Genomic DNA, 22640 nt, shown 5'->3' on the forward strand with positions numbered 1-22640 from the left:
TCTTCAGTCTGCAGACTGATGCTCTATTCATTGAGCCAAACTGGCTAGGACTATTGTTTTTTGTTTTTTTAATTAAGTATAGTTGGTATATAATATCATATTAGTTTCAGGTGTATAATATAGTGATTCAACATTTATATACTTTAGCATGTGATCACCACAATAAATCTAGTATAACCATACTCTTGATAGCTGACTTTCTTTAGTCTATGAAAGGGCAAAAATTCATTAACTCCACTCTCAGAATAATAAAGGCATTTGCCTTTAGCTGTTGAATGAGAGCTGGAAGCATGTTGTTAGAGATGTGTCTTTTATACCTGAAGGTACATCTCCTGGGCCACACCTTCTCCTACAGTAGTACCCAGAGCTCTCATGGTATGAACAAACATGGCAGCAGGCTTTTGTTGGATACAATATATGTAACACCGAGGCCAGTGCGTGAATCCCTGTGTTTCAAGGTGCTTACAATCTCCACAATGAAGGATGCTGAAATACAAAATGGTAAACATTAAGTGTCTAATAGATGGTACAGAGAATATTTGTTAGAAAATTTCAAAATCACTGAGTATTGGCTGTTTTATTGTTTTGTTTGGTTTGGTTTTTGTCTTCCTTTAGACTATCAGTTCCATATCTATCTTTTTTACCAAGGTGCCCCAGTACCTAACATATAGTAATGACTCAAAAGTATTTACTGAATGAACATGAAAGTATTTGAGCTGGTGTTTCAAGGCCTTACTTAGATCAGTTTTTCAAATGCTGTTAAATAAATTTTCATGATGCATTTATCAAGTGGGATTATATTTCACAAATCAATTGCTTATGTCTCAGACATACATTCTTTAGCGTGGGTATATGTTACCCTCTGCCCAATATTTTATTATGAAATATTTCAAATATACAGAAAGGTTAAAAGAATTTTATAGTGAATAGCCACCACCCATATTTTTTGATGCATTTCAAAGTAAATTAAAGACTCAGGGTATGCATAACATTAACTAGACTTCTGGTTTTATTATTATTGTCAGCATCACAGATTTCCCCTATTTCCTCCCATTTTGCCCCTTTCTCTCTCTCTCTTTTTTTTTTTTTTTAACATATTTTTATTGATTTCAGAGAGGAAGGGAGAAGGAGAGAGATATAGAAATATCAATTATGAGAGAGAATCATTGATTGGCTACCTCCTACACACCTCCTACTGGGGATTGAGCCCACAATCCAGGCATTTGCCCTTGACTGGAATCAAACCCAGGACACTTCTGCCCAAAGGGTGACACTCTGTCAACTGAGCCAAACTGGCTAGGGCCCATTTTGCCCCTTCCCACCCAGCCCCTCCCCTACTCCAGGCCTTCACAACATTATTTTCTTGATGTGACTTTTTAAGTTGTTTGTTTAATAATTCCTTTATCTGTAAAATTATAGTGTGGAAAATTTCTATTACCCCTTCAGATGAAATTTCTGTGGTTTTTGTGAGTCCTTAATCCCTGGCTTAGTTTGGAGGGGGTTCGAGTGTGGGACAAGTTAAGAATAAACTGTAAGTTTTGAACCTTGGATCAGGAAAGTTTTACTGGAACACAGCCACACCCATTTGTTTATGAAGTTTCTGAGAGTAATTTTATGCTACCACGATAGAGCTGAGTAGTTGTGAGAGACCATCTGGCCTGCAAAACCCCAAATGTTTACTATCTGGACACATTTACAGAAGAAATTTGCTGATCCCTGCTGTACTTAAATAAAAATAGACCGGGATGTATCTGGAAATCAGAAGAAGTAAAATTTTTAAAATATTGGTAAAACCGAAACCCGGTTTGGCTCAGTGGACAGAGTGTTGGCCTGCGGACTGAAAGGTCCCGGGTTCGATTTCGGTCAAGGGCATGTACATTGGTTGTGGGCACATCATCAGTAGGGGGTGTGCAGGAGGCAGCTGGTCGATGATTCTCTCTCATCGAGGTTTCTAGCTATCTATCCCTCTCTCTTCCTCTCTGTGAAAAATCAATAAAATATATTTTTAAAAAATATTGGTAGAATTGGCAGAAGAGAAGGGGGCAGTCTAATAGAGATTTCAAGTGTAAGGGCACCTTTAAGTAAGACTCTGTTCTCTAGGCATGTTTTTCTTGTTTTTGTTTGTTTGTTTGTTTTTTAATTGAAAAAGGGATAAATGATAGTGACTCAAGGAATATCAGCTTTTGCTAAAATATGCTGTAACAAACTGACTTTAAATCTCTATGGCTTTCAACAGCAAATTCACTTTCCCTCCCTAAGTCACCTTAGGTTCTGCCCTGTGTTGTCTTCTCTCTGGACTCAAGCTGACAGGGCCTCCTCTATCTGGGTCAATGCCAGTCTTGTGATAGTAGACAGAAAGGCAAAGCATCAACTGACTCTTAAAACTTCTACTTAAAAATGCCGAGACCGGTTTGACTCAATGGATAGAGCGTCGGCTTGGGGACTGAGGGGTCCCGGGTTCGATTCCGGTCAAGGGCATGTACCTTGGTTGCGGGCATATCCCCGGTGGGGGGTGTGCAAGAGGCAGCTCATCGATGACTCTCTCTCATCGATGTTTCTGACTCTCTATCTCTCTCCCTTCCTCTCTGTACAAAATCAATAAAATATATTTAAAAAAACAAAACAAAACAAAACAAAACTTCTACTTAAAAATGACCCTTACCACCTCTGCTTATATTTCATTGGACAGAGTAAGCCATATAAGCAAATCTGGGTTCAACAGGATGGGTCTGTTTAATACTTCTACTGGGAGAGGAAGCAGATAAATGTGAACAATAGTGCACTCTTCCTCACTGGGGTAATAAGGTCAAGAGATTTTTGTTGTTTAAGAGACTAGCTTTAGTAGGTTTGGAGGCAGAGAGAAGAAACCTATGAAGAGAGAAGGAAGTGCTTTCTGAATGATAAATATTCCTTGCTGTAATTCCTGGTAAGGGCAGATTTTCAGCTGCATAATGTGAGGTTCTGGGTCTGGGGTTAGGCCTAGAAATCCATGCCAGTTAAAGTGAAGGATGTAGCTAAAGTTAAGAATCATCTGGACAGATTGTTAAAATACAGATTATGACCATTAGGTCAGGGATGAGGTGAGAAATTCTGTATTTCTAACAGGCTCTCAAAAGATGCTGATTTTGTCTGTCTGTAGACTATACTTAAGTAGCAACAATCTACATCACTAAGTAGTCTGAAATAAAACAGGGAAACAGGTATTCATTAGCAAACCATCTGGATCAACTAGGTAAATATTGAATCCAATGGAAATAAGGTACCTGTTCTGAAATGCTGAGCATTTTTAGTCAGTGTTTAGAAAATCTCCAAGACAGAAAAGAATATGACTTTGAGGGAGGGTGTACTTTTGAATGACAATGAACAGATCAGATAGAGTTGGGGTTGTGATTGGCAGTAAGAGAATGGGTAGAACAAGAGGTATGGCCAGAGAAGAGTGAGGTACTAATTTTGAGCTGGAGTAGTTGCATCCACTGACTTAGCCACCACCATTCTGCCAACAGCCTATTTGTAATGGAATATGAGCCAGATGAAACATCAATACTCTTCGATCACAGACGGGATGCCAGAAACCGGCAATAAATGTGTTTTGAGCACTCAAACATGAACAGCAGTTGTCAGAATTCACATCTTTAGATAGTAGCAAATGACGAAGTACAGTTAATAAAAACCATTCAGCAATTTCATGGCTATAAAGTATGTTTCATTTGAGTTTTGATTGTCATAAATATCTTGCTAGTTAAATCTTCAATCAAAACTACAACTGTGGGCTTTGTCATTTGAAGAGAAAATTTCAAGGTGAAATTATTCTCTAAAACTTCTTAAACTCCCTAGCTCTTTTTTTTTTCCAGTATAGTTTCTTTAAAAAATAAAATCTGTAGTGTTTTGAAACAGATGAATTCACTCTTTGTTAGTTCCTCTTTTGATGACATTAACAGAAGTGTCTTGGTCATGATTAATAAGAGGAAGCCCATGCTTATGTTTCAAATATGTCTTCACTTCTGCATGAATAACTCTTATAGTTAAGTTTTGTATCACGCACATCTGGCATGGAATTCCGATCCTGCCATCTGCTTGCTGGGATTTCAAGGGCAAATGTTTAACCTTTTCGAGCCTCATATCTTTATTTGTAAACCATGGATGATATCTCACTATGTTCATGATGGGTCAACAGGAATATATTAAACATATTTAAAGAACATTACACAGAGTAGGCCCTCAATACGTGTAAGATGTATTTTTATATTTGTGGTACAAATTTGAAATCATTCTTATCTCAACATTTAGAATGAACCAGGTATGGCTATAATAAAAAAAGATAGGGAATAATAAGTGCTGGAGAGGATGTGGAGAAACTGGAACCCTCATAGGCTGCTGGTAGAATTGTAATAGGTAGCAGCCACTTTGGAAAACAGTTCAGCATTTCCTTAAAATGTTACACATAGATTTACCATATGACCCAGAAACTCTACTTCTAGGAATCTACCCAAGGGAAATGAAAATATGTTCACATAAAGGCTTGTACACAAATGTTTGTAGCAGCATTATTCATAATAGTCAAAACAAGGCAAGTGTCCATGTACTGGTGAATGGATAAACCGATTATAATATACCTCTACAATGAATACTATTTTGCAATAAAAAAGGAATAAAGTGCTCGTGAATGCTATAGCATGGATGAACCAACCTCAAAACAATATGCTAAGTGAAAGGAGTCAGGCACAAAGACTACATGTTTTATGATTACATTTATATGGAATTTCCATAAAAGGCAAATCTATAGAGACAGAGAGGAAATGGGTGTTGATTGGGGGTAGTAGCTGTTAACTATAAATGTGCTTGAGGTTTCACTTTAGGATGATAGATCATGGCAATCGTTGAAGAACTGTGCAAGTATGTGAAACATCATTAAAATATAGACTTAAATAGGTGAATTCCATGTAAATTATATACATATACATATACATATAGTAAATTATAACAGTAATGCTGGTTGTTTTTGTAAAGAGTGAATCATGTTCATTTTTAAGATTTTAATTATTTCTCTTTAAGATTCTCATTGTTGTGAAATGAAGACAACTGGTGAAATGCTTTTGCACTTTCTGAAATGTATTGGATTCTCCTGGCTCTTGTGAATGTTTCAGAGTTCCTCCTTCAATAGGGAAGGCTTGGGATTTTCAGGACAGCCTGAAAACTAATAGCCTGCAGGCATCGGCTGGGGATACATCTGAAAACAATAGAAAGTCCAGTCAGTAAATGCAAATCAATAACCGTGGCTGATGATTCCACGTGAGTAAAAAGAGATTTGTATGGTGGAGTGTCTTCACTTTAGCCATTAAGCTTCTCATTCGCCAGTTCTTCATTAAATGCCTGTCTTAAACCGGGCAATTGAATCTAAGATATCAGACATGTTTGAATTATGGAGATCAACTGTTTCATTGTTGGCCTTGGGCACAGGATAAAAGGAACTGAATTTAATATCCCCCCAGAAAATGATGTAAGGAGAGGTAATTGGCAGCACCTGGAAGATACTATCATAGGACTGTCATAGATGTGGTTATGGAAGCACAAGTACATTCACAAAGACACACCTCAGAGTTCCACTAAGTTAAAAATGCAAGGAACCTCACTCAAGCATCATATTTTGGAACTAAGTGTGTGTGTGTGTGTGTGTGTGTGTGTGTGTGTATGTGAATTCTCCGGCCTTACTTTTTGAAAATGGGAATTGTTTGGCAGGTGATTGTAGGACCATTTTGTTCTATCATAAATGAATACAAAATGCAGAGAATTGCATTTGACAGTTTGTTTCCATTGTAAAGATCTTTCTGTGGAGATGTAATCTGAGCTTTGTCACCCCCTCCCCCAGGCAAACAGGCGCATCTGGGCTGATCCCTGAACTCTCATCAGATTTCTTTGATTGGCAATAAATGAACGTAGGAGTCAACAAGAATAGAAGGGATCTCAAAGTTGCTGTCCAAACAACAAACAAAAACAACTCTTTCTCAGTGTATCATTGAAGGATTATTGGTGTCTGAATCACCTTGTGGAGGACAGAGAGAGGGATTTGTTACTAAAAATTAGCAACTTGAGTGACTATAGGATACCATGCTCTGTTGCTGGGGAAGGAGTGAGTAAAATAGACAAAGACCCCTGCTTTATGGGGCATTTGTTCTACTTCATGGTTCTCCAAGTGGGGGCCCTGGACTAACAGTATCTCTTTTCCTTGAGTACTTAGTAAACATGTAAATTTTCAGGCTCCACAGCGGTCCACAGCGGGCCAACCTAACAAAGCAGAAACTTTGGGGGTGCAGTCTGACAGTACAAATTTGAACAAGTCCTCTAGTTGCTGCCTGAGGGTGTTTGAGAAGCATTCTTCTAGGGCAGAGTTTTTCAACCCCATCCCTACTGACATTTGGGGTGATAATTCTTTGCTGTGTGGGGTTGTCCTATGCAATGTAGGATCTTTAATAGCATCCATGGCCTCTACTCATGGAGATGCCAAGTGGCTTCCTAACCCCAGTTCTGGCAGTAAAAAATGTCTTCAGCTGTTGTGAACTGTTCCCTGAAGGTGAGAGGATATAGGGGGGAGGGGAAGAATCTTCCCAGATGAGAATGTATGCCCTAGGGCAAGGCTTTTCTAAATGGTCTGCTGATCAGTGCTATTAGCATTATTTTAATCAAATCTCTGGGGAGGGGGAAGGGGAGAGGGATATGGAAAGTGTGTTTTAACAAGTCGTCCTGGTGATTCTGAAAATGCCAAAATTCGAGAGCCACCATCCTAGCAATAGAGACAGGCAAGAAACTATTTAATGTAGACTTACACAAACTAGGTGTACTGGTTAATAATGCAGAGTTTTTTCAATAGATGGAGTTACACATATGTTGACATACACTGAGTGGCTAGATTATTATGATCTCTGAACGCATAATAACATGGCCACTCAGCATATATCCTATATAATTAAAGGCTAATATGCAAATTATCCCCTCAACCAGGAGTTCGACCAGCAGACAGGCTGGCCAACCACCCATGTCCCCTCCCGCTGGCCAGGATGGCCAGACCCCACCCATGCACAAACTCATGCACCGGGCCTCTAAATAAATAAATAATATAAATATAAATATAAAAAATATAAATATAAATATAAAGTGGCTAGATTATTATGCATTCAGAGATCATAATAATAATCTGGCCACTCAGTGTATATGCGATTTGATATGTATGCTATATTGTTGTATTGAGAACAAGCTTCAAAACTTCATATGTCAAATTTTCTGAAGGTGTTAACATCATATCAATAGATGTTTTTATGCTTAAAAATGTCGAATTTTGTGCCAAAAAAAGAGAGAGAGAATTTGCAGGAAGTTTTAATTCATTACTTTGTTTTGAAGAACTGAGCTGCTGAAAGTTATCATATACTTCAGGAAGCTTATGGTGAACATGCTCCATCTCAAGATACTTGTGAACACTGGTTTAAACACTTTAAAAGTCATGTAAAAGACAAAGAACGTCCAGGTCAATTTGAACCACGCTTTGATTGTAAAACGACCAGTTAAAGACATGTTAAAAGATCTTGCCTGAGAAGTATTAACCCACCTGCTGTATTCACCAGACCTTGCTCCTTCAGATTACCACTTGTCCCAATCAATGGCACACGCACTTTCTGAGCAGCACTTCAAAATGTAAGAAGTGGAAAATTGGGTCTCTGAATGGTCTGCCTCAAAACAAGCAAAGTTCTATTGGGATGGTATCCACAAATTACCTGAAAGATGGGGAAATGTGTAGCTATCAATGAACATTACTTTGAATAAAGCACTTTTGATGTTTCTCTTGAAATTATCATGTTTTCTTTAATTACAAAATCTGCATGATTAACCGGTACACCTAGTACATCACTCAGAGTGATTAGAGTGCTACACGTAAGATTTATAAGATGGCGAGTCTTCACTTTATCCATTAAACTTCCACTTTGGAAGGATAGGGAAGGCAGAAAGAGGTTAGTGTTTTCTGGGTAAGGGTAAGTAGTATGTTTTTAATACTATGGTCATGGAAGGTCTCACTGAGAAGGTGGTACCTGATCAAAGACTGAAGGAGAGAATCAAGAGATAAAGAATATTTAGACATAGAGAAGAGAAAAGGCAAAGGTCCTGGGCAGGTATGTATCTAGTAGGTTCAAAGGACAACAAGTAAGTCAGGGTGACAAAGTGTAGGCGTTTAGGAGTAAAATAGTTGGAAAAGAGGTGAGAACAATAATGAATAAATGAATGAGTGAATGAATGTACTTACCTGTTTTTGACCTCGGCTTCTGTTGGTACTGTCTATGTGTCTTTGAGTATATTCTGTGGTCTTTTTGGACCTCACTTTCTCTTATGTAAAGCAGATTAATGCCTATCCCTGAGAAATAAAGTGCTTGAGTGATGGTAAACTTGTGAGAGGGAATAGTATAATTTATATATTTTTGAATTGTCAATGCTTAGCATATTACGTTGCTCATAGTATATGACTAATACATATTATATGCATTATAAACACAACCCAGAAAAATTTAGACCTACCATATTCAGAGATTCTGTGATAAGAGATTGTTAACCTGGATTTATAACACGTTTCCCAAAGTAATTCTTGAATACAAACACTATTTTGAGAATCTTCATTCTGCTCATATATTTGTATGCTGGTCTCCATTTATTTTTGAAATGTCATAGAAATGGAATTCCCCCAGTATGAAAATTAACACATGAGGGTTCAAGGCCTTCTCAAGGAGAGGCCAAGTTTTAGACCTATCATGGCCTGCTCAGGGGATTATACCGAGGGGTTCTTAACTCTGTCCTTAGGCTCTCTGAGTTGAACATTCAGAAGAGCAGTCAGAGGGAACTAATTCCTTTTTGGTTTGCTCAAGCCAATCAATAATATTAAGAAATAGAAACACTCCACTCTGATCCATTGTGCAATGAAAGTAACTCTAAGGTTCATAAGGTATTATGTGTGCCATAATGTCCCTGAGGTTGGTTCAAGTCATCAAAGCAAAAGATTCCTTGTACCCAATTAGTTATGTTTCTGTCCATTTTTGCATTGCACTCAATTCCTATCTCCCCAATGAGTTACTTGTCTGTGGCATTATGCTTTGATAACTTAATATGATAACCTTGAAATTCAGTAGTTTCTTTCCTCCTAAATGTTTGGTGTTGGGCCATTTTCAGTTATTAAAAATAAACTACTTCTCAACATGTTTTACTCTTTAATTACTTTGCTCAACCTTAATTTGCCACCAGGAACCTCAATGATTAAATTTTACCAAGACTTAAAACTGCAATGATTTGAACTGCTAGTTTTTTCTACCTTAATCTCCCACCTGTGAATTCAAGAGGTCAGACAGAGTCTAAGGCAACACTTAAGGAGTTTGAATCTTGAGAAAGCAATTGGATAAATCCCTTTGTTTTCCGCATTGAAATGATGGGGTGGGAGAGTGTCAAGATGAGCTTTAAACTGATTTATTTGTTAGAGAAAATTCACCAAAACTGTAGAGAAAATGACTTTTCATTATTTAGTTGCTGAGCTATCCCTGATAGTTCATGATGATGGCCAAGAGTTGAATCGAAAGCACCCAAACAGCTTTGTTCTCTTCTATAGTCTAGGTATTATAAATTAGTTACACTGATCAGTAACATATATATACAAAGGCAATTTAAGGAAGTTAAAAATATTGGATGTTGCCAAAACCGGTTTGGTTCAGTGGATAGAGAGTCGGCCTGCAGACTGAAAGGTCCCAGGTTTGATTCCGGTCAAGGGCATGTACCTTGGTTGCGGGCACATACCCAGTAGGGGGTGTGCAGGAGGCAACTGATCAATGTTTCTCTCTCATGGATGTTTCTAACTCTCTATCCCTCTCTCTGCCTCTCTGTAAAAAATCAATAAAATATCTTTAAAAAAATATTGGATATTGCAGTTCATTTGGTATCATAGCTGGTCTATCATTACTCTTACCTCACAGTGCATTCCCATGCAATATTTAGATAGCACACCTCACTTTTACATACAGATTTCAGAATTGAGGATTAAAGGGATATTGGTTTGTTTCAAAGTTTTAAAGAACTTTGACCTTCTAGGATTAGGCACCATATAGTCACCAAACTCCCCTCCTCCCCCCACTACTTATCCGCCAAGAAGCATTTTGAATTAAAGTTGCTCTTGGGATTGTCAGAAATAATACAGGATGCTCAGATAAATTTGAATGTCAGATAACTAACCAATACATTTTTAGTATATGAATACTATTTATTTTGGACATAATTATGCTAAATAGATGTTTGTTGTTAATCTGAATTTCAAATTCAGTTCTGTATTTTATTTGTCAAATCTGGAAACACTACTTGCTTCTCTTTGGTCTAATGCAGTGGTCGGCAAACTGCAGCTCTGGAGCCACCTGCGGCTCTTTGGCACCTTGAGTGTGGCTCTTCCACAAAATACCAGGTTCTGGGCAAGTCTATTTTGAAGTAGTGGCATTAGAAGTAGTTTAAGTTTAAAAAAATTGGCTCTCAAAAGAAATTTCAATCGTTGTACTGTGGATACTTGGCTCTGTTGACTAATGAGTTTGCCGACTAATCGATCTAATGCAATCGATTCAGGAATATGCACTTGTGATCATTAAAACCCAATCTAAGAGACTCTTATTTAGCTTCCCTGCCAGAAATTAAGAAAACAGGATTATATTCTTTGAGCAAAAGTCCATTTAGAAGGTAAGAATTTAGTTTTTTAAAAATATATTTTATTGATTTTTTTACAGAGAGGAAGGGAAAAGGATAGAGAGTTAGAAACATTGATGAAAGAGAAACATCGATCAGCTGCTTCCTGTGCACTCCCTACTGGGTAGGTGCCCACAACCTAGGTACATGCCCTTAACCGGAATTGAACCTGGGATCCTTCAGTCCCCAGGGTGACGCTCTATCCATTGAGCCAAACCAGTTAGGGCAAGAATTTAGTTTTTGAGGAAAGCTAGGATTAAACCCCTTGACATACTTCCTTAAGATGGCTGAGGCAATACAATGAGAGGGATTTTTCAGGAGACCCTAGGACTTAATGTAAAAAATGAAGAAACCAAGAAGGTCACAATCTGTCTCCTTTTTTTTCTTGCCATCTTCATGGATCTGGATTTTAGCAGAACTTGAATCTGTTTTCAATTTGCTATGGAGTCAAAGATCAGTATGGTGGTAGACGCACCAGGATGATTAAATGGCCATCCCCCTTTGTGAGTTCTTTTGCATAATAAAGTGCCAGAGCTTGCACCTGAGCCCCATGAATATAAAGCTCAGCACTAAGAAGCTTCCACCCCTCACTTGGTTTCCTTCCTTCCGGGCGATCAGAACTTCAGTGGAGATGTTCCAGGTTTGTTCAAGATTTAGCAAAAGAGCCTGGTGGTTCTTCCTAGTGAGAAGAATAAACATGTCACATCATGGAAAGAAGGTATTGTGAGGACAGGGAAATTATCTTAAATAATATATTTTTTTAAATTTTATTTTTCTGCATTGTGCTATTTAAGACTGGTAAATGCGGGCCATTTCTCTTGCAGGGTCCTGACCACAACCGTAAAGAGACTGACACCCAACCTTCTCATCTACAGACTTGTTTTCAGGACCTACAGACAGGAGGTAAGTTCAGATTTATTCTCGTTTAGCTCCTCATACTCTTATCAGTAGTTATGTTGAGCGTTTCCCTTTATAATTAGCCTTACCTGGGTTTGGGAATATGTATTCTAGTTGTCTTAACCCATGGCAATAGTTTCTTGCCCAGGAAGAGCTCAGAGAAAAGAATTGGTGTTGCTGCCCTGTTTTATATGTATTTTAGTATCTCCTGAAACACTGGGGTTCTGTGGGTTGGGCACTTTGCCTCTGATTGGGGTGGAATATGAGTTGCTATGGATAAAGTGAGGATGGATGCCTGGTGGTGGAATTTTGTCTTAAAGACTCAAGGTGTAAGAAAAGTTCAGTCCTTACTTCATCTTGTACAGTTTTAATGAATTTGCATTAGAATGACCTCAGGCAGTGCTGTTATTGTATTCACCTGGAGGTTAAACAAAAGGCAAGCTCTCTCACCTGAGAGGATGTTGGTCACAAGCCGCTTTATTCTGGCAATTCTAAGTGGGATTTAGAATTCTAAATCTTTCTGGTTCAGCATGTCCTACAAAATTCTACATTCAGCTAACGTCAGTGTGCTTTGCTAAATCATGAAGGTTTCTCAGGGTGAAATATGCAAAGATATTAAAGTCTAAAACATGTGCTTTATATGCTGTGTTGGGAGTGGCGGATTTGGGAGTGTAGATCAGATGTGTGCAAACTTTCCTGTAAAGGACCAGAAAGTAAATATTGTAGGCCATACAGTTTCTGTCACAATTATTCAATTCTGCCATTGTAGAAGTAAAGCGGCCCTTGACAATACATGATGGAGCGAGTATGGTGTGTCCACTAATGCTTTATTTATGGACACGAAATCTGAAGGCTCCGTTTTCAGGTGTCATCAATTTGTTTTTCCCCCAACTAAAGACTGGAAACTTTTTTCAAAGTGCTGGATTTGTCCTGCAGCCTGTAGCTTGCTAACATCTGAATTAGATCAGTAAAACTAGGCAAGTGGTCCTGCGGATCTCTGCTTAACTTGTTTGCCTTAACATTCCAGAGACCTAATGCTACAGTAATGGTTTCCCAAAGAGAACCGGGCCCAAGTCAAGAGAGTTGATGCCTCAAAGGCTCAGAGAACATATCTTTACCTGTGCATTATGAGAGAAGGAAGGAGTGTCAAATATGGAACCCATGGGGGCATTTGGGGTGTTGATGCTTTGAGATCTTAGAACACAAATCTTGCATCTTGGCCATTCTGCCTTTCCAGCCAGTGGCCTTTCACCTGCTTCTGTCCCCTCTTAGTCTGCTTTCAGCTCTTTAACTACCCTGTTTCCCCGAAAATAAGACAGTGTCTTATATTAATTTTTTCTCCCAAAATTGCGCTAGGTCTTATTTTCGGAGGATGTCTTATTTTTGGTGAAACACGATAGTTAGCAGGATTAGAGGGAGTTGGAGGCTTGACGGCTGTTGTTGAGCAGGTCATATAGCAAAAGGGTTTTTCATATTTTATATATTACTTTTCTGTGATTAAAAGGTTTTATTTCAAACACTTGGATGATTTGAATATAGGTATACATCTGTGTAGGCAAGTTCAAGTACAAGAAGTTGTGGCTTGAAATGGTTGTCAACTGAATATTTAAAAATGTAAACGAACGTGTCAAATTAGCACTCCTTCACAATTTCAAAAATATGGCTGAGGCCGAAACTGGTTTGGTTCAGTGGATAGAGCATCAGCCTGCGGACTGAAAGGTCCTAGGTTCGATTCTAGTCAAGGGAATGTACATTGGTTGTGGGCACATCCCCAGTAGGGGGTGTGCAAGAGGCAGCTGATGGATGTTTCTCTCTCATCGATGTTTCTAGCTATCTATCCCTCTCTCTTCCTCTCTGTAAAAATTCCATTAAAAATATGGCTGAATATAAGAGAAAGGAAAATAAGAACTGTTTCTGGTAGCTTACATTGCCCATAGCATTGGGGGTTTTGTGCACATGATTTTTTTTTTTTTTTGCACTCTCATTATGGATTTGTATTCTCTATTAATAGGACTCCATTAGTCATCAAGTATTTATTGAGTGATACTAAAGACTGAAGTGATTAAAAAGTATAAGGCAGAAAAAAATTGCAGCTGTATGGCTTTTCATCTTTCTCATGATGAAATGACTGTCCAAAGAGATCAGATACATTGTCCAAGATTACCTGGGTAGGAAGTACTGAACTTGAAATAGAAAGCAGAGCTTCTTTTGCATTATATTGTGCTATACCTTTGTTACATGCTCTTGAGCAACTTAACTCTCAAACCAAATATAATTGTGAACTAAATTGTAGAATATTTGATATAAAACGTAGTCATTGATCTACATAGACACTCATGAAGTCTAGAGTTACTGGAGAAAAATATTGGACTGCTGTGAAATTGAGGCACATTTTGAAGTGCAGAGGGAGTGGGTGGGAACAGAATAATCACAGTGGAAGGATGGACTTGGGGAGAGATATAAAGGCAGGGTAGCTAGAAAGGAGAAGAGCCTGGTGAATGTGGAGGGGGCCTGGTGAGGAATAGGAGAGAGGAGGCTGATTGATGGGGTGATGGCAGCCACACACTGTCTGAATCAGGGGCCCTTTTTGAGAGACAACTCATTCAACTGGGGCTGCAAATGAATGGCTTATGAAGAGAACCTTCCTCACCGAGCTTTACAAGGGTTCCACTCAAGATTTTGGTCATTTAACTTCATGGATGAAACAACCAAGGGAGCTAACCAGCCACAGATTTTTTTTTTATAACCAGAGGAGTTCATGTGAGCTTGGTGGTGACATTTCCCTGTCTATAAAATGCTGAGAGTTGAACACTGATACTGTGTGAAGCACTTGGAAATCTCTATCTTGAGAGGCAGCTCTTAAGTGTAATGGTTTAATGGTCATTTAGCATGATGGGCCTTCCGAGGGTAATATCATTTGTCTGCCAGTTAAAATGAACACTTCTCCCTGGGAAGTCAAAGATCATGTCAGCGTAACTTGGGTTAGGTGAAAGAGAGCATCAAGAAGCGAATGCCAAAACACAGAATAGGGAATAAAATCTCATGTATGTCTAGCCTGTTCATAAATCCAGTATAATTAGAAAACACCATCAATTCCCACTAATTGGTGGGAGGGGGTGGGGGCTATACTCTGAATTAGTGAAAAGGTTGACTTCATTTTTTAAAGAACTGCTGCTTTATAATTTTCTCCACTTTTCTCAGGTCCTCAACACGAAACCTTTCTAATCTTATTTGATAGCCTTAGCCCTTACTTTATGAAGCCTTAGCCCTTACTTTATGAAGTTACCAAAAGTTAAGCTGAACTTCTTGCTCACCCTGTAACTTCCATCTCCCCTCTTTCTGCTGGCATGTGGGAAAGGGGTGTGCCTCCGCATGCTTAGAGTTAGTCCCACACCCTAGGCTCTTGGCACCACCCTTTTCCCAGTTCCTCAGGGACCTCAACCCTTCAAATTCTCCCTTTTCCCTCCTACTCTCTTCATTCTGTCTCTGCTCCTGGATTTTATATTTTTCATACTTAGAAAAGTAGGAGCATTTTATCAACTTCTCTCCTCCATTATAGAAAAAGGATAAAGAAGATGAATCACTCACAAAGCATTTCAGCTTTCTAAAATGTACACATACTATGTCTAGTTGTATTGCATAAGTAAACAACAAATATAATCATACTAGGGGCTCAGTGCACAAATTTGTGCATTTTGAAAGAAATCATGGGCCGTGAGACTGCAGTGGGCACAGGGGCAGATTTCAGCCCCCCCCCCCCCCCCCCCCCCCCCCCCCCGCTGCAGCACCCCAGGTTCCTGTCTGCTGGCAGCCCTGCTGCTGCTGTTCCCTCTCGCACCCACTAATGGCCCAGAACCATTTGGGCTGGGGCCAGCAATGGGTGCGAGTGGGGCCATCACCAGCAGTTGGTGAGAGCAGCAGCTGCTGTCCCTGATTGCATCTCAGGAGCAGAGGGAGGTGGAGAAGCCCTGAGGGGCGATTGGGGCAGGCAGCTGCTGTTCACACCTACTGAGGGCGCTGAGCGGGGCCAGTACTGGACACCAGTAGCAGGTGCAAGTGGTGGCTCTGCTGCTGGCAGCAAGTGCGAGTAGAGCCAACAGCAGGTGTGAGTACCAGGTGGGACTGCAATGCACTGGAACAAATAATTTTCAGTAACCACCAGAAGCTCACCCTGATGATAGCAACAGGTGCCCCACCTTGGTCTGGTGCCCACACACATCTGATCTCCCATCCCACTGTGGCCGACACCTGCCATGTTCCACATATGCCTCCTGATGGTCAGCACATGTCATAGCAATGTCCAGTTGTTCTGCCATTTGGTCTATTTGCTTATAAGGGTAATATATATATATATATATATATATTTGTGTTCACACTGATCCTTTAGGATGGCTTCCTAGAAATGGAAACTCCAGATTACTAAGTCAAAAAGGGAACTTCATTCATATGGACAAAATACTTTTCAGATAAGATATACAGATTTACATTAGCAGAGTAAACATAATAAAATTCATTTTACAGTTCCAGTATAACATCTTCTAATTTTTAAAAACCTCTTTTGGTAAGTCATTTTTTGACCTATTGCTGTGAAATACTTTGTCATTTGTGCCTACGTCTGGTTACTCTATTTGGTTCCATAAGTGCATATGTTGATCCATTAATTATTAATTAGCCCATTTAGTAATTAGCTTTAGTAATTAGCCCATTTCCTTATTCTTTTTGTTGTTTTCAGCATTCTTCTGGTTGTTCACACCTGTCTTATTGTTTTTTCTCATTTGGAAATTTGAATCAACTTTGAGTTTTAATTATAGTTCAGGCAGAATTGTCATCATTGCAGTATTAAATTTTCAACCCGGAATAAATTTGTCTTTTTACTCATCTCATTGGTTGCCCACCTATTTTTTTTTTTTTTCTTTAAATCTGGTGACTTCACAAAGATATGCTCAAGGGTTGATTATGTATTCTGTATTTTTCCACTAATCCCCCTCCCTGGCAAACATCCATTATACCCTTTTCATTTGTTGGCTCAGGCCTCGTTTTATTTCAGAAAAAAATTATTTGAATATTTTTTCAGCATCCCATTTTATTAAGGATATAATGCATGCTTTTCTTGTATAACCTTGATCTGACTTAGGCATCAGTAATCTTTTTCTCCCTTTGAACATCTTAATTTCATTTTGCTCTGTTTTTCAAGTTACTGACCGTTTTTTACCATGCTTGTCTGGTTGATTTAGTATGACTTCATTTCTGTAATAGTTTTGTTTTACACTGCCATTCTTTTTTGAGCTAGGCTAGCTAAATTTTCATGTCTTTCTGATTCCTTTAAAATCTTGCATCCCTTCTTTGTAATCTTGCTTCATAGGGGTCATTTGTTCTTTAATTGCTTTGAAATAATGAAGAGTTTAAGATTTTCATTCCGCTTTGTAGATTAAATTTTTATAGTGTATTTTTTAGGACAATTACAATAATGAAAGAATATATAAAAGATAATAAAATCATGAATTAAGTAAAATAATAGAAAAAAATAGACAAATATTTAATGAAAAATAGTGAATTATAACAAATAAAATAATCAGCAATAAAGTAATTAAACAATAAAACCAACCAATACGAGACAAATTTAATAAAATAATTAAATAGTAAAATACATTAATAAAACAAAAGCCCAGCATTCCATACCCATTTTAAGAAATAGGATGTCATCATTTCCTTTGAGATCCCGTGTACCTTTTTATTTTTATTTTCTGAATGTAACCTTAGCACTCTTGAGTTTAATGTTAATTATTACCTTGTTTATGATTCGGTCACTTGTATTATTTTGGAATAATATATTGTGTATAAGTATTCTTGTGGTTTTATATATTCAACGTCATTTCGTACCACTAAAGTTCTTTATTTTCCCACACTTGCTTGGTGTAATAAAATAACTCACGATTTCATTTACCTAATTTATCAATAAGGTTGTGCTTATTTTCATGTTCAATGAACATGTGTTTTATCTTGAATGAAACATCTGTGATATTTTTGTTCCATTCTAGAAGTTCTTACTAATTTTAACGCATTCTAATTTTCTTTTATAAACTATCTCAAGGAACTAAAAGTACTCTTTTAATCTCTTATAAACATCTTAGTTTTTTCTTTCACATCATTCATTTGGAATTGGTTTTCTGTAACTGGTGTGAAATAGGGATCTATTATTTTCCCCGAATATGGAAACAACTTGCTCCAACACTATTTATTTTATCTACTACCCTTATCTCAATAATAAGTATCTTTTCTGTTATATATTACATTTCTGTGTATGTGTCTTCCTGAGCTCCTCGTTCTGTCTTATTTATAAGTTTACTCTGTGTCAATACTCTTATGTTTAATTCTTCTTTACACTAAGTGTTGATTTCTGGCTCCTATTTTTGTACTTCTTTGAGAATGTTTTGGTTTCTATTTTACTTTGTATTTCCTAATTATTTTCAGATGCAACTTGTCAAGTTCCATGAAAAACAATTTATGGCCCAAACCGGTTTGGCTCAGTGAATAGAGCGTCGGCTTATGGACTGAAAGGTCCCACGTTCGATTTCAGTCAAGGGCATGTGCATTGGTTGCGGGCACATCTCCAGTGGGGGATGTGCAAGAGGCAGCTGATCAATGATTCTTTCTCATCTATGTTTCTAACTCTCTATTCCTCTCTTTCTCCCTGTAAAAAATCAATAAAATATATTAAAACAACAACAACAACAAAAAACAACAACAATGTATGGATTTTGATTGAACTAGCTTTGCCGGGGTGGATGCAGATATAATTAACGACTATGGTATTATTCTCATTTATTTGACTTCTTAGTATGTTTCAGGAATGTTTATATTCTTCTACATGGAAGTGACCTAAATTCTGCTTGGCTTATAATAGATACATTATTTTTGTATTTTTAATAACTGCTTTTTAGAAATCACATTTTATGTTTATTTATAGTATATAAGTATAATTGATTTTTATATCGAGAAAATTTTAGAAACTCATATTATTATTTAAAATGTTTGTAGCTCTTTTTGAGATAATATCTCTGGTTCTTCTTTCAACCATTTTGCCCTGTATGTATATGTTGGAATAGGTGGAGGAGAGAAGATGAGGGCATGTTATTATACTGATTAAGACCTATAGTACAATTTTTTAAAAACCTGTTTTCATTTACTTTTATTTTTTAGAGAAAGAAGATGGATATGAGAGAGAAACATGGATAAGAGAGAACCATTGGTCTGCTGCCCCCCTGCATGCATCCCACTGGGATCAAACCCACAATCTGGGCATGTGTCCTGACCAGGACTTGAATAGGTGTCCTTTCAGTGCATGGGATGACACTCAGCCAACTAAGCCATAAGGCCAGGGCTCTAGTACAATTTTTAAGAGAACTTGTGAATTTTGACAACCCTATCTTGTCCTAATTTTTAAGGGAATGTTTTAAACAATGAGTTGGAGATTATATATCTACTTGCTACTTGAGTATTACTTTTAAACTCAGAAAAAGAGTGGTCTATGAAGCAAACAAGCTTTAAAATACCATGAAGTGAAAGAATCAAGAAAGAGGGCAAAGCAGGAAAACAGTTGCTTTGACATTCTAATTATAAATACATTAGACTTGGCGCAAAAAATCATCAAACCATCAGTCTTGACGATGGTTAAGTTAATTCTGGTTTTGAAGTTCAATAATTCATCTGCGAAGTGTCAGCAGCTGGGTCTTGTTAATGGTAAGCCTTTCATTCCTGTTAAATCAATTGTAAATAATAGAACCCCTCAGAGAAAAATGATGAAATAAGCATTGATTTCCAAATTGGGTGTCAGATATAGAGCATTAATAAAACACATTGCAAGCAAACAAGTACCTAATATACTCTCATCACTGAAATAGTAATCAAAGGGGGAAAATCAATAATTTTTGTGTAAGTTGCTAGTATTTTCATAATTCATTTGTATCTGTATCATCATATCAAATTTCTCATTTTAGACCCTATATGGCTTTTTAATTTTCATTATCCTCACCAGCAAAACCAGGGACTTCTGTGTAATGTTAGATTTGTTTCTCCCTTCTTCTAACTAGGTGACAAGCATCTGGTCACATAGTGTTTTAGTTGCCTGACGCCGATGATTTTGTTTTGTTTAATGCAATACAATCATCATTTACAGCAAGTCACATAAAACACTGCAGAAAAATGTAACAGCTCTAATAAAACTTTCAAAGGAAAATAAAGCTCTCTAGCAGGTATCCATAAAAGTGCTTTATGCTCACAAACTCTATTAAATGTTAATGCCAGTGTCCTGTGACTACCACATATAAAGTCTGGCTGAAAGGAAAATGTGTCTGTGAAACTGTGATTCTGCAGCAAAAGAGGTTGGAAGGGCAATGCCATGTTATCTATTAGACTGAAATATGAAAACCATTAGGGGCTCTATTGATTGTGCATTTTATGAAGGACTAGTTTGAAGAAAAGTACATTTTTTTTAAAAGCCATACATGGGACAGAGTTGAAATACTGAGGGTACAACTTTCAAAGGAGCATCCCAAACTTCTCTAAGTTACAGACCACAATTTTAAAAAAAAAAAAAAAAAAATATATATATATATATATATATATATATATATATATATATATATATATAATATTATTGATTTTTTACAGAGAGGAAGGGAGAGAGATAGAGAGCTAAAAACATCTATGAGAGAGAGATATTGACCAGCTGCCTCCTGCACACCCCCTACTGGGGTTGTGCCTGCAACCAATGTTCATGCCCTTGACTGGAATCGAACCTGGGACCTTTCAGTCCACCGGCCAACGCTCTAGCCACTGAGCCAAACCGGTTTCGGCCAGACCACAATTTTTGTCCAAGGGTGTTCTCTAAAGATTAAATTGCGGTGACATAGTGATGGTAGATTTGGGCCTGGTTTTTCTGTTTTTAATGGTGTTTTCTCACATTTCAATAATCAGTAAATTCTGTGTCTTAGTTTATTGCATTTTATTTCTATATTTTACTTTTGAATTTTTAAAAATTAAATTGATTGGGGTGACATTGGTTAATATAATTATGTAGGTGTTAATTGTACAATTCTATGATACATTATTTGTATATTGCTTTGTGTAGGTGTTAAGTGTACAATTCTATGATACATTATTTGTATATTGCTTTGCCCACCACCCACAGTTCTGTTTCTAGATTTATATTATAAAACCTTTTTGTGAAGTTATTTAATGTCATAACTTATCAAATGGTTAAAAACCCTGGAATGGGATGTTATGTTGGCTAGCTAATCCAGTGTTTCCCAACCTTCTCTCATGATGAGAATCACCTGGTGGAGTTGTTAAAACACAGATTCCTTAATCCCAACTAAGAAGTGCTAAACTAGAATTTTTGGGAACATATAGGTAAAATTGTATACTTAACTAGTGCTCTAACACAGATGTTATATACAGAGCACTAAGTTAGGTATGCAATTTTACCTATATGTTCTCAAAAATTCTAGTTTAGCACTTCTTAGTTGGGATTCAGGAATCTGTGTTTTAACAACTCCACCAGGTGATTCTCATCATGAGAGAAGGTTGGGAAACACTGAATCAACTCTTAGGAGAAACCTCCTTTCGAAGAACAGATCCAAATGGTCTCTGAAAAATAGTCAGAAATAGAAGCTATCCCTCACTAGAAAGAAAATATAAGGTGAACACACAATGAGACATGACTGGCTGCCAAATGTAAAACAACCTATTTACAGAATATAGGGAACCAGGGTTGGCCATCTTTTCTCAAAACCACACAGAGACCGCACTGTGCATTCAGAAGAAGAAAGCAGGATGGTTACAGAATTTAAATTATGCCAGGTGAAGACTTCCTGAGGGATACGGGAACTTTTAGCTGTGAATAAAGAAGGCTCAAGCTCAGGCAGCCAACTAGTTTTTAAATATTCTCTCTTCCTTTGGGAATTTTGAATACAACTGGCTGATTTTGTAGTTACTGTGATTCATAGTTGAGATTCGCATTTGATAGAAGTATTGTAGTAGTCATATTTTGAAAAATATTCTCTCCGCAAGCAGCATAGTTTTTTACTTCTCTGATACCTGCTGCTTTGAATTAATGCCATGGAGGCATGGAAATTGGTGTGTTCTAATTCAGGTTTCATCAGTAAGGACCATCAATTACAAAACAGCCGGTGTGTAGAGGGATTGCAAGAGGATCTAAAGTCAGATGTCTTGTGTTAACTGGTGCACATGAGAAAAAAATGATGGATGGTGAAAACTTTCTGGGGGCCAGAGAGGAGACAGAAGGGTACTTCTAATACAATGGAAAATGTTTTTCTCAGGCTATTATCACAATGTAAGATTTATACCTGTAATAAATTAGTAGGTAAATTTTGGCCAAGGCCCATTTATTATAGCATATTTCTATAGTGTATGAACTCTGAGCTACTAGTACCGCATGAGAGTTCATGGGGAAGCTCATGTCATGAAGTTCCCTTGCTCTTTAGCCTTAGGATTAGCAATTGCGCCTCCTTTGAAGCTTAGAACTATTTATGAAAGAATGTCATGGTTATGCTTTTGTGTAATATTTTAAAAATATATATATTTTATTGATTTTTTTTACAGAAAGGAAGATAGAGAGGGATAGAGAGTTAGAAACATCAATGAGAAACATCGATCAGCTGCTTCTTGCACACCCCCTACTGGGGATGTGCCCGCAACCAAGGTACATGCCCTTGATCGGAATAGAACCAGGGACCTTTCAGTCCACAGGCGAACGCTCTATCCACTGAGCCAAACCGGTTTCGGCTATATGTAATATTTATTGAATGGCTGGTAAATGCTTTACTAAGATATATAGCAGCAACTGCACAATAGATTGCCACTTATTATAAGGAAAGAATATGATAGGCAGGCCAACCTCCAGAATCATCTGACATCTTGCACAGCTGCTACTTCTGAAAACGATGCTCCATATTCTGGTTGCCTATACATTAGGACCC

At 37.7% G+C, this 22640-nt stretch overlaps 1 protein-coding gene across 1 annotated transcript in view; it reads left to right on the forward strand.

Moving 5' to 3' along the window:
* The window catches only part of RARB (retinoic acid receptor beta), a 625020-nt gene that overhangs the window by 21238 nt on the left and 581142 nt on the right, over nucleotides 1–22640 (forward strand). Inside the window, exon 2 of the mRNA XM_084902993.1 lies at nucleotides 11568–11646. The gene's annotated coding sequence lies outside the window, so the exon portion shown is untranslated. The remainder of the gene's footprint in view (nucleotides 1–11567; nucleotides 11647–22640) is intronic.

This window comes from Pipistrellus hanaki, assembly GCF_964339955.1.
Source record: "Pipistrellus hanaki genome assembly, chromosome: 13".
Taxonomy (NCBI): Eukaryota; Metazoa; Chordata; class Mammalia; order Chiroptera; family Vespertilionidae; genus Pipistrellus; species Pipistrellus hanaki.